General features: G+C 36.9%; 1 protein-coding gene across 1 annotated transcript in view; it reads right to left on the bottom strand.

Moving 5' to 3' along the window:
* The window catches only part of FOXP2 (forkhead box P2), a 698,983-nt gene that overhangs the window by 432,521 nt on the left and 251,755 nt on the right, over positions 1 to 14,707 (bottom strand). The window contains exon 3 of the mRNA XM_036759264.1: positions 12,506 to 12,596. The gene's annotated coding sequence lies outside the window, so the exon portion shown is untranslated. The remainder of the gene's footprint in view (positions 1 to 12,505; positions 12,597 to 14,707) is intronic.

Here is a 14,707-nt window from a genome sequence, read left to right on the forward strand (position 1 = left end):
CTCAATCTCTGTCCAAAATATTAGTGGGAGGTATAGCAAGGAAGGAATTCAACAGAATGAATCTATAACTGCACACAATATTCTGGACAATATTTCTTTCTCTTTCTTTTTTCTTTTATTTTTTCAAAAAAAGTGCTTACCTCATCAGACTCATCGCTTCCACATTCTGGATTTCACTAAGGAGGACTCTTAATACTTGAGAGCTTGGTACAACTGGTATAATGTCACATGATAACAGAAAGATGTGGGGAATCAATACGAAACTCTTTCACTTTTACTTTAAGCAAGGAAATTTGCATAACATCAGCAAACACGTTAGATTAATGTCTCCCTGCTTTGTACCTGATTTTAAAACATCAATACTCAGTGAATCACTGGAAAAAGTTATCTCCATAGCTACATCCGTCAAAGTTTTGCATAATTTTAACATTCACATAGAAGATACCATGCTTGAAGAAGATCTTCAAAGTCGCAATTTTTTTTTTCTGAATGAAACGCTTTTTTTAGAAATCAAAAAACAATGGTGGTAACAGGATCAGCCATAAGACCATAAAGAAATGGTCTGATAAAGAAGCTAAAGACATACTTAATATATGCACAAACATTCTTATAAAAAGAATTCAGAAAAATCCTGCTCTGATTCTTAATCCTGGAATAAAAGTGTCCCTGGGTATCAAAGGTTATACCAGCCAAGCACAAACTCGATTCTATGCAACTGAAAAGGACGTAAGGAGAGGCCAAAATGCACACGGTATGTCAGCCATGTGGAGGCCAAGCTAAAAGGCACAAAGAGGGAAGATTTGCTTTCAGAAAATGACCACACATGAATAATATTCCCTCAACAGAAATCAACGAATGGCACAAAAATACAAACTGTTCCTTAGTCTCTTGAAGCTATCTTCTATCTCCATAGAGATACCAGCGAGGGGACCCAGAGGGTACTAAGAGTCAAACAGTCCCCAGACCATCTGTAAGCACTAATTTAAGTGTGTCCTCTTAAAGTACGACAAGTAACAGAATCAGACTGTTGGAATTAGAGTACTGGAAAACTTTGGACGAGCGCACCAATACTGGCAAATCTGATACAACTTAAAACAAGAGACATTAAACAGTTGCAGCTAAATGAAAGGTTGGCATTAAGCCTTTCCTTGGAAAGAGGAATAAAAAGAATTGGGAGAGTTCATTTCAACACTTACCCAAAGATGACCAGAAATGTCATTTTCTAGAATACTTCATCATCCAGCTCTAAATCCTATAATCTTATAATCTTGCCTTCAATTCTCACAATGCACAAACACAAACAGACCACCATGAAGATAAATGCCTCTTATACAATGTTATCTGTTGACTGAGAAGTTGGGAAATTATATGAAGAACTTGAAAAAAGTCTTCTAAATGAGTTTGTGTGTGTGTGCATACACACACATACATACACGTACATATATATTAACATGCAGTTTCTTCAGTGTAAAAACAGGCACAGTAGAAGAATGGTGAATACAGTCTGGAAAAAATGGCCTGGGTTGAAGAAATGAAAGCAGAAAAAGACTTGAACGCTACAAATACATTATTTAAGAAAGTGTCAAAAAGATACCAGTTACAAGTATCAACAAACAACATTAAACTATTTTAGCACAGGCAAAATGACAAGTCGTGGCAAAATAACCTCTCTGTATGTAACCAGATTAGATGCTGATTAGGGTGAAAACATAAATTAGAAAAAAGCATAAAGATAAGTAGAAGACACTGTATGGGATGATAGCATTTCCAATGGATCACTGAACAAGAAGTTGATTCAGAAAAGTGGAAAATAAAGGTTCTTTTAGACATTATAAACTTTTCTTAAAAGAATTTGACTCACTACAAAATAAAAGCCAAACTAAGGAGCCAGAAACGTAGAAGTGTCTCAGCCAAGAGATATAATTTCATAAAGTCCAATTCCCACATTTTACAGATGAGGAAATGCGGGTCTCACCCAGGTCACACAACTTAAGTGTCTGGGGCAGTATTTCCTTATCAGTTAGAAAGAAATGACAACCCAAAGCAACATTCATTTAAAATACAAGCTCTTCCCAAAACATTCTCATTCTCATTCTCTCTCTCTCTCTCTCTAACAGAAAGAGAAAATGAGTCTGCTGGGAGCATGGCATAACATGAAAATTCAACTATGCTAGAGAGCCATGTGTATGAGAAACTGGAAGGAATACAACCACAAAGGTACAAAATACATGAGATCTTCTGGGTTTTTAATGAAGATCTATTTTCATTGATGGCTAGTGGAATCACTGCATGTGGACTCTTCCAACTTTGTAACAAGTGGGGAAACAGAACTACAAGTGGGAAGATAAAGTCAAGAAGATGAGCAGGACTTGATCAAATACAAACAGAAGAAAATGATGCTCAAGGTAACACAATTTTTAAGAACACTCTGAGATCATTTTCTAAGGTACTTTAAATAGGTAAAGATTCCAAGAAAATGGAAGAGATCAAAGTGCTTTTGACTTCTCCCCTAAATAAAAAATAAAGATGACAGAAGACACCAGCAATTATGGACTTTTATGCTTCATCTCTTGCCTCTATGAACATTGTAAGGAATTGGCACATGACAATTTATTTCCATACTTTTGCAATCACCAAGGAACATTTGCTCTTAAATAGATAATATTTGTTTAATGCTACTGTAAGATTTAAACTCTTTAAAAATAAAGATAAAATCTTGGCCTAGTAGAAAGAGGACTACACTAGAAGGAAGCATACCTAGGTTCTGGTCCCTACTCTAGCCTTAATGAGTTTGCTTACTTAATCTATGAAATGAGAATATTAATTAATACGTTTATTTGACTATAGACAGGTAGTTGGACCCAAGTGATTTCTTGAGGACCCTTCTACTTCTAAGACCTATGATACTATGAAACCAACAATACTTTTTTTTTAATTTAAATTTATTTATTTAACATATTTGGTTTTCAACATTGATTTTCACAACAGTTTGGATTACAAATTTTCTCCCCATTTCTACCCTCCCCCCACTCCAAGATGGCATATATTCTGGTTGCCCTGTTCCCCAGTCAGCCCTCCCCTCTATCACCCCCCTCCCCTCTCATCCCCTTTTCCCTTCCTTTCTTGTAGGGCAAGATAAATTTCTATGCCCCATTGCCTGTGTATCTTATTTTTTAGTTGCATGCAAAAACTTTTTCTTTTTTGAACATCTGTTTTTAAAACTTTGAGTTCCAAATTCTCTCCCCTCTTCCCTTCCCACCCACCCTCCTTAAGAAGTTGAGCAATTCAACCTAGGCCACACGTGTATCATTATGTATAACCCTTCCACAATACTCATGTTGTGAAAGGCTAACTACATTTTGCTCCTACCCAACCCATCCCGCTTTATTGAATTTTCTCCCTTGACCCTGTCCCCTTTCCAAAGTGTTTGTTTTCATTACCCCCACCCCCATCTGCCCTCCCCTCCATCATCCCCCCCCTTTTATTTTTTTTATCTTCCTCCCTCTTCTTTCCTGTGGGGTAAGATACCCAACTGAGTATGTATGGTATTCCCTCTTCAGGCCAAATCTGATGAGAGCAAGGTTCACTCATTCCCCCGTCACCTGCCCTCTCCCCTCCTCCCACAGAGCTGCTTCCTCTTGCCACCTTTACACGAGATAATCCACCCCATTCTATCTTTCCCTATCTCCCTCTCTCAGTATGTTGCTCTCTCATTCCTTAATTTCATTTTATTTCTTTTAGGTATCTTCCCTTCATCTTCAACTCACCCTGTGTCTACTCTCTCTTTTACACACACACACACACACACACACACACATATACACACATACACACAAACATATATACATATGTATACACACATATATATACACATACATACACATACATACATATACACATAGATATATACATACATACACATTCACTTATATATATACATAAACATATATATACATATATATGCATATTCCCTTCAACTACTCTAATACTGAGGTCTCATGAATCATACACATCATCTTTCCATGTAGGAATGTAAACAAAACAGTTCAACTTTAGTAAGTCCCTTGCAATTTCTGTTTCTTGATTACCTTTTCATGCTTCTCTTGATTCTTGTGTTTGAAAGTCAAATTTTCTATTCAGTTCTGGTCTTTTCACTGAGAAAGCTTGAAAGTCCTCTATTTTATTGAAAATCCATATTTTGCCTTGGAACATGATACTCAGTTTTGCTGGGTAGGTGATTCTAGGTTTTAATCCTAGGTCCATTGACCTCCGGAATATCGCATTCCAAGCCCTTCGATCTCTTAATGTAGAAGCTGCCAGATCTTGGGTTATTCTGATTGGGTTTCCACAATACTCAAATTGTTTCTTTCTGGCTGCTTGCACTATTTTCTCCTTGACCTGGGAGCTCTGGAATTTGGCAACAATATTCCTAGGAGATTTCTTTTTGGGATCTATTTGAGGAGGCGATCGATGGATTCTTTCAATTTCTATTTTGCCCTGTGGCTCTAGAATATCAGGGCAATTCTCCTTGATAATTTCTTGAAAGATGGTATCTAGGCTCTTTTTTTGATCATGGCTTTCAGGTAGTCCAATAATTTTTAAATTATCTCTCCTGGATCTATTTTCCAGGTCAGTGGTTTTTCCAAGGAGGTATTTCACATTGTCTTCCATTTTTTCATTCCTTTGGTTCTGTTTTATAATATCCTGATTTCTCATAAAGTCACTAGCTTCCACTTGCTCCAATCTAATTTTTAAAGTAGTATTTTCTTCAGTGGTCTTTTGGACCTCCTTTTCCATTTGGCTAATTCTGCCTTTCAAGGCATTCTTCTCCTCATTGGCTTTTTGGAGCTCTTTTGCCATTTGAGTTAGTCTGTTTTTTAAGGTGTTGTTTTCTTCAGTGTATTTTTCAGTATTTTTTTGGGTCTCCTTTAGCAAGTCATTGACTTGTTTTTCATGGTTTTCTCGCATCCTTCTCATTTCTCTTCCCAATTTTTCCTCTACTTCTCTAACTTGCTTTTCCAAATCCTTTTTGAGCTCTTCCATGGCCTGGGACCAGTTCATGTTTTTCTTGGAGACTTTTGGTGTAGGCTCTTGCACTTTATTGACTTCTTTAGGCTGTATGTTTTGGTCTTCTTAGCAAAGAAAGAATGCAAAGTCTGAGACTGAATCTCGGTGCGTTTTCGCTGCCTGGCCATATTCCCAGCCAACTAACTTGACCTTTGAGTTTTTCAGTGGGGTATGACTGCTTGTAGACTACAGACTTCTATGTTCCACGTTTGGGGGGGGGGATGTGCCAGCTCTGCCACACCAGCACTGCTCCTTCCCCAACCCGAACTGGGCTTAGATCTTCAGCAAGCTGTGCACCCCTGCTCTGATCCGCCACTTAATTCCTCCCACCAGGTGGGCCTGGAGCCGGAAGTAACAACAGCTGTAGCTGCCCTACCTCCGCTGCCCCCGGGGCTGAAAGGCGAACCGTGAACTCCTTCTACTCCCGCAGCTTTTCCCACTAACCTTCTCCGCAGTCTTTGGTGTTTGTGGGTCGAGAGGTTTGGTAACTGCCGCAGCTCACTGATTCAGGGCGCTAGGGCCCCCTCCGCCCGGTTTCTGGTCTGGATGTTCCACGCCGCTCAGGCTGGGCTCTGCTCCACTCTGTTCCCAGCTCCCAGCTCCGTGTGGGATAGACCTCACCCAGAGACCATCCAGGCTGTCCTGGGCTGAAGCCCTGCTTCCCTCTGCTGTTCTGTGGGTTCTGCCGTTCTAGAATTGGTTCAGAGCCATTTTTTATAGGTTTTTGGAGGGGCTCCCTAGGGAGCTCACTCCAGTCCCTGCTTACCAGCCGCCATCTTGGCTCCGCTCCCCCAACAATACTTTAATATTAAAATAGACGCAGAGACTTAAATATGCTGCATCTATATAATTTCTGTGAAAATCTAGCTACCTTTTACGTTAAAATAAGGAAATACCTTAATCTCTAAAAACAATATATTTTATAGCATTAGAAAAAGAGTAAATGGTTATAATACATAATTATAGAATCATGAATTTAAAGAAAACCTCAAGTTTTTTATACACCAGGCCCTTAATTCTGGGATGGACCAAACTATGTTCCCTGCTGATAAGGATATTCTAGAATTTCTCTATTCTCTTTCAGGGTGTTAAACTTCACTCTTAGGCCATTTCAATTTTCAATCAATCTAACATCCTCCTAGAGTTAAAGCTAATTTCAGTATACATGAAAAAAGGCAAAAAGTATAGTAAAATAAAATGTGAAACAGAGATAGGAAATCTTCATTAGTGAAACAGAAAGCACAGGACTTGGACTACGTAAATAAATTATTATTAACTGTACAAGTCACTTAGCCCCATTCTGCTTCATTATTTTTAGATCATCAAGCATTTACTTTTTTTCTCCTTCCTACCTCTCCTGCCATAAAAATGAAATACAAAGCCTTTGTAAGAAACAGGGATAGCTAAGCAAAACAAATTTCCATATTGGATATACTCCAAAATGTGTCTCAATCTGTATATTAGTCCATCACCTCTCTGTCAGGAGGTAGGCAAGAGTCTACGACATTGGTCTGTTGGAATTCATGGCTGATCGTGCCATTGATCAGATTTCTTAGAGCTTTTAAAGCTGCTGGTTTTTACAGTGATGTTGTCATCACAAAAATTCTAGTTCTGCTCACATACTGCATTAGTTCATTAAAGTCTTCCTAGGTTTATCTGAAACCATCTATTTTAAAATTTTGTACAGCACCACAATATTTCATTACATTTATATACCATAATTTGTTCAGCCATACCCCAACTGACAACCACCCCTGGTTTCAAGTTCTTTTCTACTACCAAAAAAAAAAAACCCAGCAGCTACAAAAGGTTTTCTACATGAAGGACCTTTCTCCTTGTTCACTTCTTTCGAGTACAGGACTAGTAGTGGTATTGCTTGGTCAAAAAATATACAGTTTAGTAACTTGGCAGATAATTTCAAATTCCTCCTCCAATGTGCCTCAGTCATTGAGGAAGACAACAACTTGCCCTTATCTAGCTCAAAAGTTGCAATACATACTAAAGACAATCTGAAAACTTGAAAATGTTAAAGAGAAGAACTTATTTTTAGTCTATATGGTGGTCTAAAATTCATAATAAAATAAAATTCATGAGAATCATACAGAATAAAAGGAAAAAGAATTAAATTACAACAGATAGGATTTAGGAAGACACATGTGGAGGAGAATCAGCCAAGGATGCCACTGAGTCTCTACTAAAGGAGAACTTAGAAACTACAGATAGGTATAGTCACTCTCTGGACTATGGTCACCTTCAAAGTGAATTGTTTCCCAATACTCTCAACTGTAGTGTCCTACCTCTCTTAGCTACCTTGTATTTATTTTGCATTTATTCTATGTGCATTTAAATGCATACATTTTGCCTCCTTATTAAAATTTAAGTTCTCTGAGAAAAGGGACTGTGTCCTTTTTGTCATTGTATCTTCAGCTCCTAACATAAAGTGTTCAATAAGAGGTTGCTGATTGGCTAATCTTTTTTTTAATTAAGAGTTAACCTGGTCCTCCTAGATGACTGCAGGTACCCAGGGTCTGCCTTATTTCCGAAGTGAAAATAAGTGAAATGGCTCTGAGAGTCTAGAAGCTCCAAAATTACCCTGAGGTTTGGAGTACAGGATGGAGATGGGCATTACCTTCTGGCAATTCAAGGTAAGTTTTGAGAAGCAAATTCCTCAACCATTTGGATTCCTTTAAAGCCTTTAATCCCCTGTAAAAGGCTTCCAACTAAGCCTGGTTTTTGTTTTGTTTTTTTTTTTTTATTTGTAGCTGGTAGCTAAAAACAATGTTAAATTTTTTTATAGTGCCTACTATACATCAGACAGTGTGCTAAGGACTTTACAAATATTATCTCACTTGATCCTCACAACTCTGGGAAGTGGGTGCTATTTTTATTCCCATTTTACAGATGAGGAAACTGAGGCAAAGGTTAAGTCACATAGCTAGTAAGTATGTGAAGCAGGATTTAAACTCTGGTTTTCCTGACTCCAGGTATGGTGCTCTATCCACTGCACCATCTATATTGGGATGTCCACTTGTATATAGGGGACATGATCTATAATTGGTAGGGAGAAAGCTGTGGGGTCACTACACCCCAGGAAGGTGTGAAGGTGGGTTCCAGAGAAATTTTTGGAGAGGGATAAACGGGGTACCTAAGATTCCTTCAAAGAGACCCACAGAGAGAAAGAGAATGGAAACTGGAGTCATGTAGTACTTAACATGTCTCTGATTTCCAGCTTGACCCCTTAGAGATTTTAAAGACTCACTGGGGTGAAACAGGCCCCTTTTAGTCTGGGCTGAAAGCTTATCTGCCCATTAAGAATTCATTCAGTTGCATACTTTCTGGCATATTTTAACCGGTATAACTATAATTTCCGTTTCTGTGTGCTTGGATAAATGAGTTTATTTGCTATTTGTGATGTTTGTTTGTTTGTTTGTTTTTATATAACCATCTTTAGTGGGAAGGAGGTCAGCTGATGAGTTAGAGCTAAAAGGCTGCAGTCCTCCTTAAGAGTGGTCAGGGAAGTGACTTTCCAACTCAAAAATTTCAATCCTAGATCAGCAATATTTGAGGATGAACTTAAGTGAATCTAATCTGATACCCCTTTTGGAGTTAGGTGGAGCAAGTACCCAGACATAATCCTTTTCCCCTATCTTTTCAAGGAGGAAATCACAGTCTTCTTTGGAGAAATTTGGGCCAAACTCTAGAGATCTATATTCATGACAACCACAACCTGCACATCTACACATTTGTACAATCCACAAGGATACACTTATTTTACATGAGCACACATATACTATACCCTACTAAGGAATTATATAACACCATTTTATAGTTATATAGTGCTGATTGGAACTCATGTAGCTAAAGTAAGGAGGGATGGGCATTCCAAAACAAATAAAATGTGAAAAGACTTAAAGAAACATCTCTAACTGAAGAATTCTTTGGGAGAAAATGGACAAGAATACCATGGGATAAGGAGGCATCCTGGGTAGGCTATAAAATCAACCTATTAAGAGAATACTCGCATTGATGAAATCACAGATCTACTGAAGTATTAGCATATTTATAGTTCCAATAAGGGCTTATGTTTATGTTCTTTCCACGATACCCTCTTCAGCTCCTTTTTTACAGCTAATAAACTTCTTTTAATTTTAGCTCTTCAGCTTAAAATCCTTTGACCTCTCAGAAACAGACCTTTACTCTGTCAGTCTTTCCAATAATAGCCACTCCTTCCTATTTGGCCTCTAATTAAAAGGGCCTGAAGGAAGAATCAATTTACTCCTTGTTTCCTACTCCCCCCTGAAGAAAATTACTATGACACAGTGACTCAATGATCTCTTTTCTGAAATTAACATCAGCAGAACAGATTGACCTATTGGGATCCTTTTTGTTGCATTCTATCAAACTCCAAGTCATTTCTCCCTTTTCTTAATGATTTTGATATCTGTCTTCTGGTTTCCCTCTCCATCATATCCCACTGATATAATCTTTGATGATATTAATATGGTTTTTGATGACCCTTTCCTGACTCTCAGTTCATCAACCTCCTCAACTCCCATGACTGCCATCTTGACTCTCTCACTTATCACAAGGGGAGTCACCTCTTAGTCTTACCATCAATCCCATATTCTTCCCCTTCAAGATCTTAGAATTTGAAGTTTCCTTCTTATATCCCAATCACTTGTTCTTTCACCTTGCTTATTTTCTGACCCATTTCTGAACCAATGTTCACAATCACCCAGGCCTTCAGACCATCATTCCCCAGTGATTCTGTTAATAGTCTTTCACAGGTTTGTATCTTCTGCAATTTCTTAAGTTGGTCACTTATACTTTTATCCCAAATGCTCATTGATAAAAAAATTTAAACAGCACAGTACTAAGCACAGATCCCCAGAGGCACTCCACTGGAAATATTCCAAGATGACATTAAACCGTTGAGGTCTGACTCTGGCTATTCCACCAGCTCTGAAACCTAGTTGTACTACCACTGAATCCAAATCTCTAGGTCCATTTCACAAGAATAAGATGAGAGACTTTGTCAAATGCTTTACAAATACTTAAGTAAATTATACCTGCAGTAGTGCCCTGATTTACTAATCTAGTAACTCCATTAAAATAAAAAAGGAAGGGGGCAGTGGAAACTGAGAGAGGTCTAGCATGACATGCTACTGATAAGTGCTATGGTGGCTACCTAGAATTATAGCTTCCCTTTCTACCTATTTACTAACCATCCTTCTAATAATTTAGCTCCAACTTCCCTTTCCAGCCTTATTTTTTATACTCCATATGTCCCTGCCCAAAATGGGTTACCGGGTTTTCACAGTTTTATTCTCTCATCTCTCAAATCCTGCATTTGTGCAGGCTATTTAAATTGTCTAAAACAGGCTCCCCATTCAGCTCTGCCTTTTGAGACATTCTACTCTTTCTATCAGTCTCTCCAATGGCATTTATGAAGAGTCCACTATTTGCTGAGTACTGTGCTAAGCAATGGGGGTGTGAAGAAGGGCCAAAGACAGTCCCTGCTCTCAAGGAGCTTTCAGTCTTAGTTCCCAAGTTCAGATGGTACTTGGTCTGTAAATCTTTGTCTACTTTCTCCTGAGGGAAAGTTCTATCTTTCTCTCCTCATTTTTCCTAAAGAGTTTGTTTAAGTCTCTTCCCTAATTTTATCACAGTGTATCTACAATACTCAGGGTGTCCCAAAAGTTGTAACGCATTTTAACATCGTAATTGATTTGAAAGGCACTAAGACTTTTGGGACACCCTGCTCTTATTTGTAAATCTATCAGAACTCCCCCACTGGACTTGAAGCTCCTAGAAGCTTATTGATTTTGGATTTTCGTATCATCTGCATCTAGACAGTGCATGATGTAGTAGATCCTTAATAAATATGTTTAATTAATTTGTCACTTGGTAAAAGACAATTTGGTGTAGAGTGCATTAAAAATTCCATGTTGGAACCAGAAAGACCTGAGTTCAAGTGTGACATCAGACCCATATTGTATGACCCTGGTTAAATAATTTAACCAACTCAATAACTAGGCTAAAGGTTTCAAACACACTGCCCATGTCTCCTATGCAGACTGAAAAACTCTTAAATGGGGCCCACACCAGATTAAAATGTAATTGGGAAATGTTTAACAAAATAAATAAAAATACAATAAAACATATCTAGTGTTAATATGTGGGTTTTGAGTCACTATGCAACCACAGGGATCCTTACATATAATTTAGTGGCCCAAATTTTTATTTTAGTTTGACACCATTGTTGTAGACAACTCTTAAGTTGCAGAGAAGGTATCAATCTACATTGGTACAATTGGTACCTTATCTGGTAACTCCCTATGTCAATGAAATCAAAGATTCAGTCTCTATTCCCTATGTGATGTTGACAGTCCCAATGGAAGAGATATTATCATCACCAGATTACAGCTCATAAAACTGAGGCTCATGGACATTGACTTTCCCAAGGATATATAGGTACGAAGTAGTGCTTTGGGACAAAAATCCAACAGTAGTTTTGTCTACTATGTTATTTTTTCTATTATGTTACAACACGGAAAAATTTATTTCATATGAAAATTTCATAGTAAGAGCATTCATATTCTGAGCTATAACATAAACAGGAAAAAGCTCTACATCTTTTGTTCACTTAATAAAATATGTTTTTTCATTCTGCTGTGTTTTTTTTGAAACTATATACCCATTTCAAAAGGCTTATACATTATAAAACTAATTTTCAAAGAAAGATTTACTAATATATCAGTCAATATTGTTTTAGCAATTCTAAGTTTTACTTTACTAAGTTTTACTTTACTTTATCACACAACTCAATTTTAGTGAACCAATGCTGAAACAATTCATAGACTAGCCAATATATTAATATAAATGACAACTGCCAATCCCCCCCCCAAAATTGTTGTCTACAATTTCCAAAGGCATGGTGGACAGAGAATTTTCTCAAAGCCTAGGAAATCTGGATATAAGAGTCTGGCCTGAGACACATATGGTCTGTGCTACCTTGGTCAAGTCACTTGACTTCTGACTATTCTAGGAAACTCCCTAAGGCTAAAATGCAGAGAGGAAGCCCCTGCACTATGTATGCTTTTTCGAGTGGGCATTGCCTATACAGGTCTAGACTCCATCCCTATCCAAATTTCCCTATTTCTAACCCACACTAATTTTCCAGATAAACTCCAAACTCAATACTAGGCTTGAGAACTGGAAAAAGAACAAAAAACAGTAAAGTACATGATGTGAAAGAAGCCCAAAATAATATGCAATAAAAATAATCTTATCTATGTTTGTCTTTTCACCACAACTAATATCTTCGCAGCCAAATTTTATAGAAAGGATCATGCTCCAGGGAAATAAAATCTGGCAAAATAAGTAACGGAGAAAGTAGAATGGATGACATTAGGAAAAGCTGTAACAAATAATTTACCTGCTTCTTCCAGGTCTGCACAAAACTTCCTAATTCAACTTTGAATGGGAGTATTAAGTAAGTTCAGGTCCAGCATCACATTACAATGAGCCTGTTAATAGACAAGAAAAATCTTTATTGCTTTGGAAAATAACCTGTAGTTTACTTCACAATTAGCTCAATGAACTTCCTAGAACATAAAATCTTTAAAATCTACTGCAAGGAAATTGGTCAATGCTATGAGTTTTTAAGTATGCAAAATGTGATTTTCTCCCCTTTGATAAAATTTTAAATCCTCTATTCTACGTATAGCAGTGGATTAGTTCATCAAAATAATTTATGCTCCTTGAGAACAGGGACTGTTACATTTTTGTCATTTTATCAGCAGCGCCCAGCACAGGAGCTAGCATCCAGCAGGGGGTGAATAAATGATTCTTGACAGAGTGACTGAATTCAACAAAAATTTATTGAGCATCTCCTAAGCACAGAGTACTGTACTAGTTGCTAAGGTAAGTACAAAAATAAATCAAATATGTGCCTGCCCACGAGGGGCTTAAAAGTAGAAGTAAAACATATATACAAATAATAACAATAATAAAACAAATTGGAATGTATTCAACAGGGATATAATTTAAAAGGTCTGAGAGTTCTGAGCAGGGAGGGGTTATATCCCTATTTGAACCTTCCTATTATTTACTTTCTACTATTAGAACATGGGTAAATTTTCAACAGGTAAAAGTGACAAGTGTTGTGAAGGACATCCCAGGCGCAGGTAAACATGTAAGCAAAAAGAGGAAGGTAGAAGAATATAAGATGTGTTCACTAAATAGGTTGGTGGTCTATCTTGGGTAGGATGTACAGTATATGTGAAGAGGACTAATATTAGGTAAGGGTAAAAAGCCAGATTGTAGAGGGCCTTACATAGCAAACTGGTCATTGAAACATCATTTGTTAAGCATTAGAGATGTGTAAATGATTTCTGAGAAATGGACTGATTTTAAGAGAGCTGTACATTAGGGGAAAATCATCTGGTAGGTTCCACTTTTCAGTGCTTAACTGTCTTCATTTGTCAGTGAATTCTATCAATTATTTGAAGAACAATTTATTCTAACACTATATAAACTATTTGAAAAACTAGGTAAAGGAATATAACCAATTTTTTATGACACAAATATGGTTTTGATACCTAAACTTGGGAGAGCATAAAAAGAGAAAACTAGACCAATTTCCTTAATGACTATCAACACAATAATTTTAAATAAAATATTAGCAAGGAGATAATAGCAGTATATCACAAAGATCATACACTATAAACAGGTAGGATTTATACTAGGAATGCAGGACTGGTTCAATATAAGAAAAATTATCAGCATAATTGACCATATTAATAACAAACCCAACAGAAATCATATGATTTCCTTTGAGGAAATATACCACCATTCCTATTAAGAATACTAGAAAGCATAAGAATCAATGGAGCCTTTCCCCTTTCTTAAACTGTTAAGTAGTTATCTATCTAAAACAAAGGGCAAGCCTTATCTTGAATGGGAATAAACTTGAAGACTTCCTAATAAGATAAAGAGTGAATCAAGTATGCTCATTATCACCACTATAACTCAATATTATACTAGAAATGCTAGTCATAACAATAAGGGAAGAAAAGGAAATCAAAGAAATAAAAATAGGGAATGAGGAATCAAAACTAACACCCCTTGTAGATGATATGGTGGTATATGTAGAGAATCAGCTAAAAAACTAGTTGAAACAATTAACAACTTCAGTGAAGTTGCAGGATATAACATAAACCCACATAAATCATTAGCATTTCTATATACTACCAACAAAACCCAGCAGCTAGACACAGAAAGAGAAACTGCATTTAAACTAACTGCATACAGTACAAAACACTAGGGAGTCTATTTGCCAAGACAAACCGAGAGATTATTAAGAACACAATTACAAAATACTTTTCACACAAATAAATACAGATCTAAATAACTGGAGAAATATTAATTGCTCATGGGTAGGCCAAGCCAATATTAATAAAAATGACAATTCTGCCTGTTAATTTACTTATTCAATGCCATACCAGTCAAACTACAAAATAATTATTTACAGACATAGAAAAAAATAGCAATACAATTCATTTGGAAGATCAAAAGGTCAAGAAAATCAAGGGAATCAAAGAAAAAAAATGTTAAGGAAGGTAGCCTAGCAGGTCCA

This window comes from Trichosurus vulpecula, chromosome 5 (genome assembly GCF_011100635.1).
Source record: "Trichosurus vulpecula isolate mTriVul1 chromosome 5, mTriVul1.pri, whole genome shotgun sequence".
Classification (NCBI taxonomy): Eukaryota; Metazoa; Chordata; class Mammalia; order Diprotodontia; family Phalangeridae; genus Trichosurus; species Trichosurus vulpecula.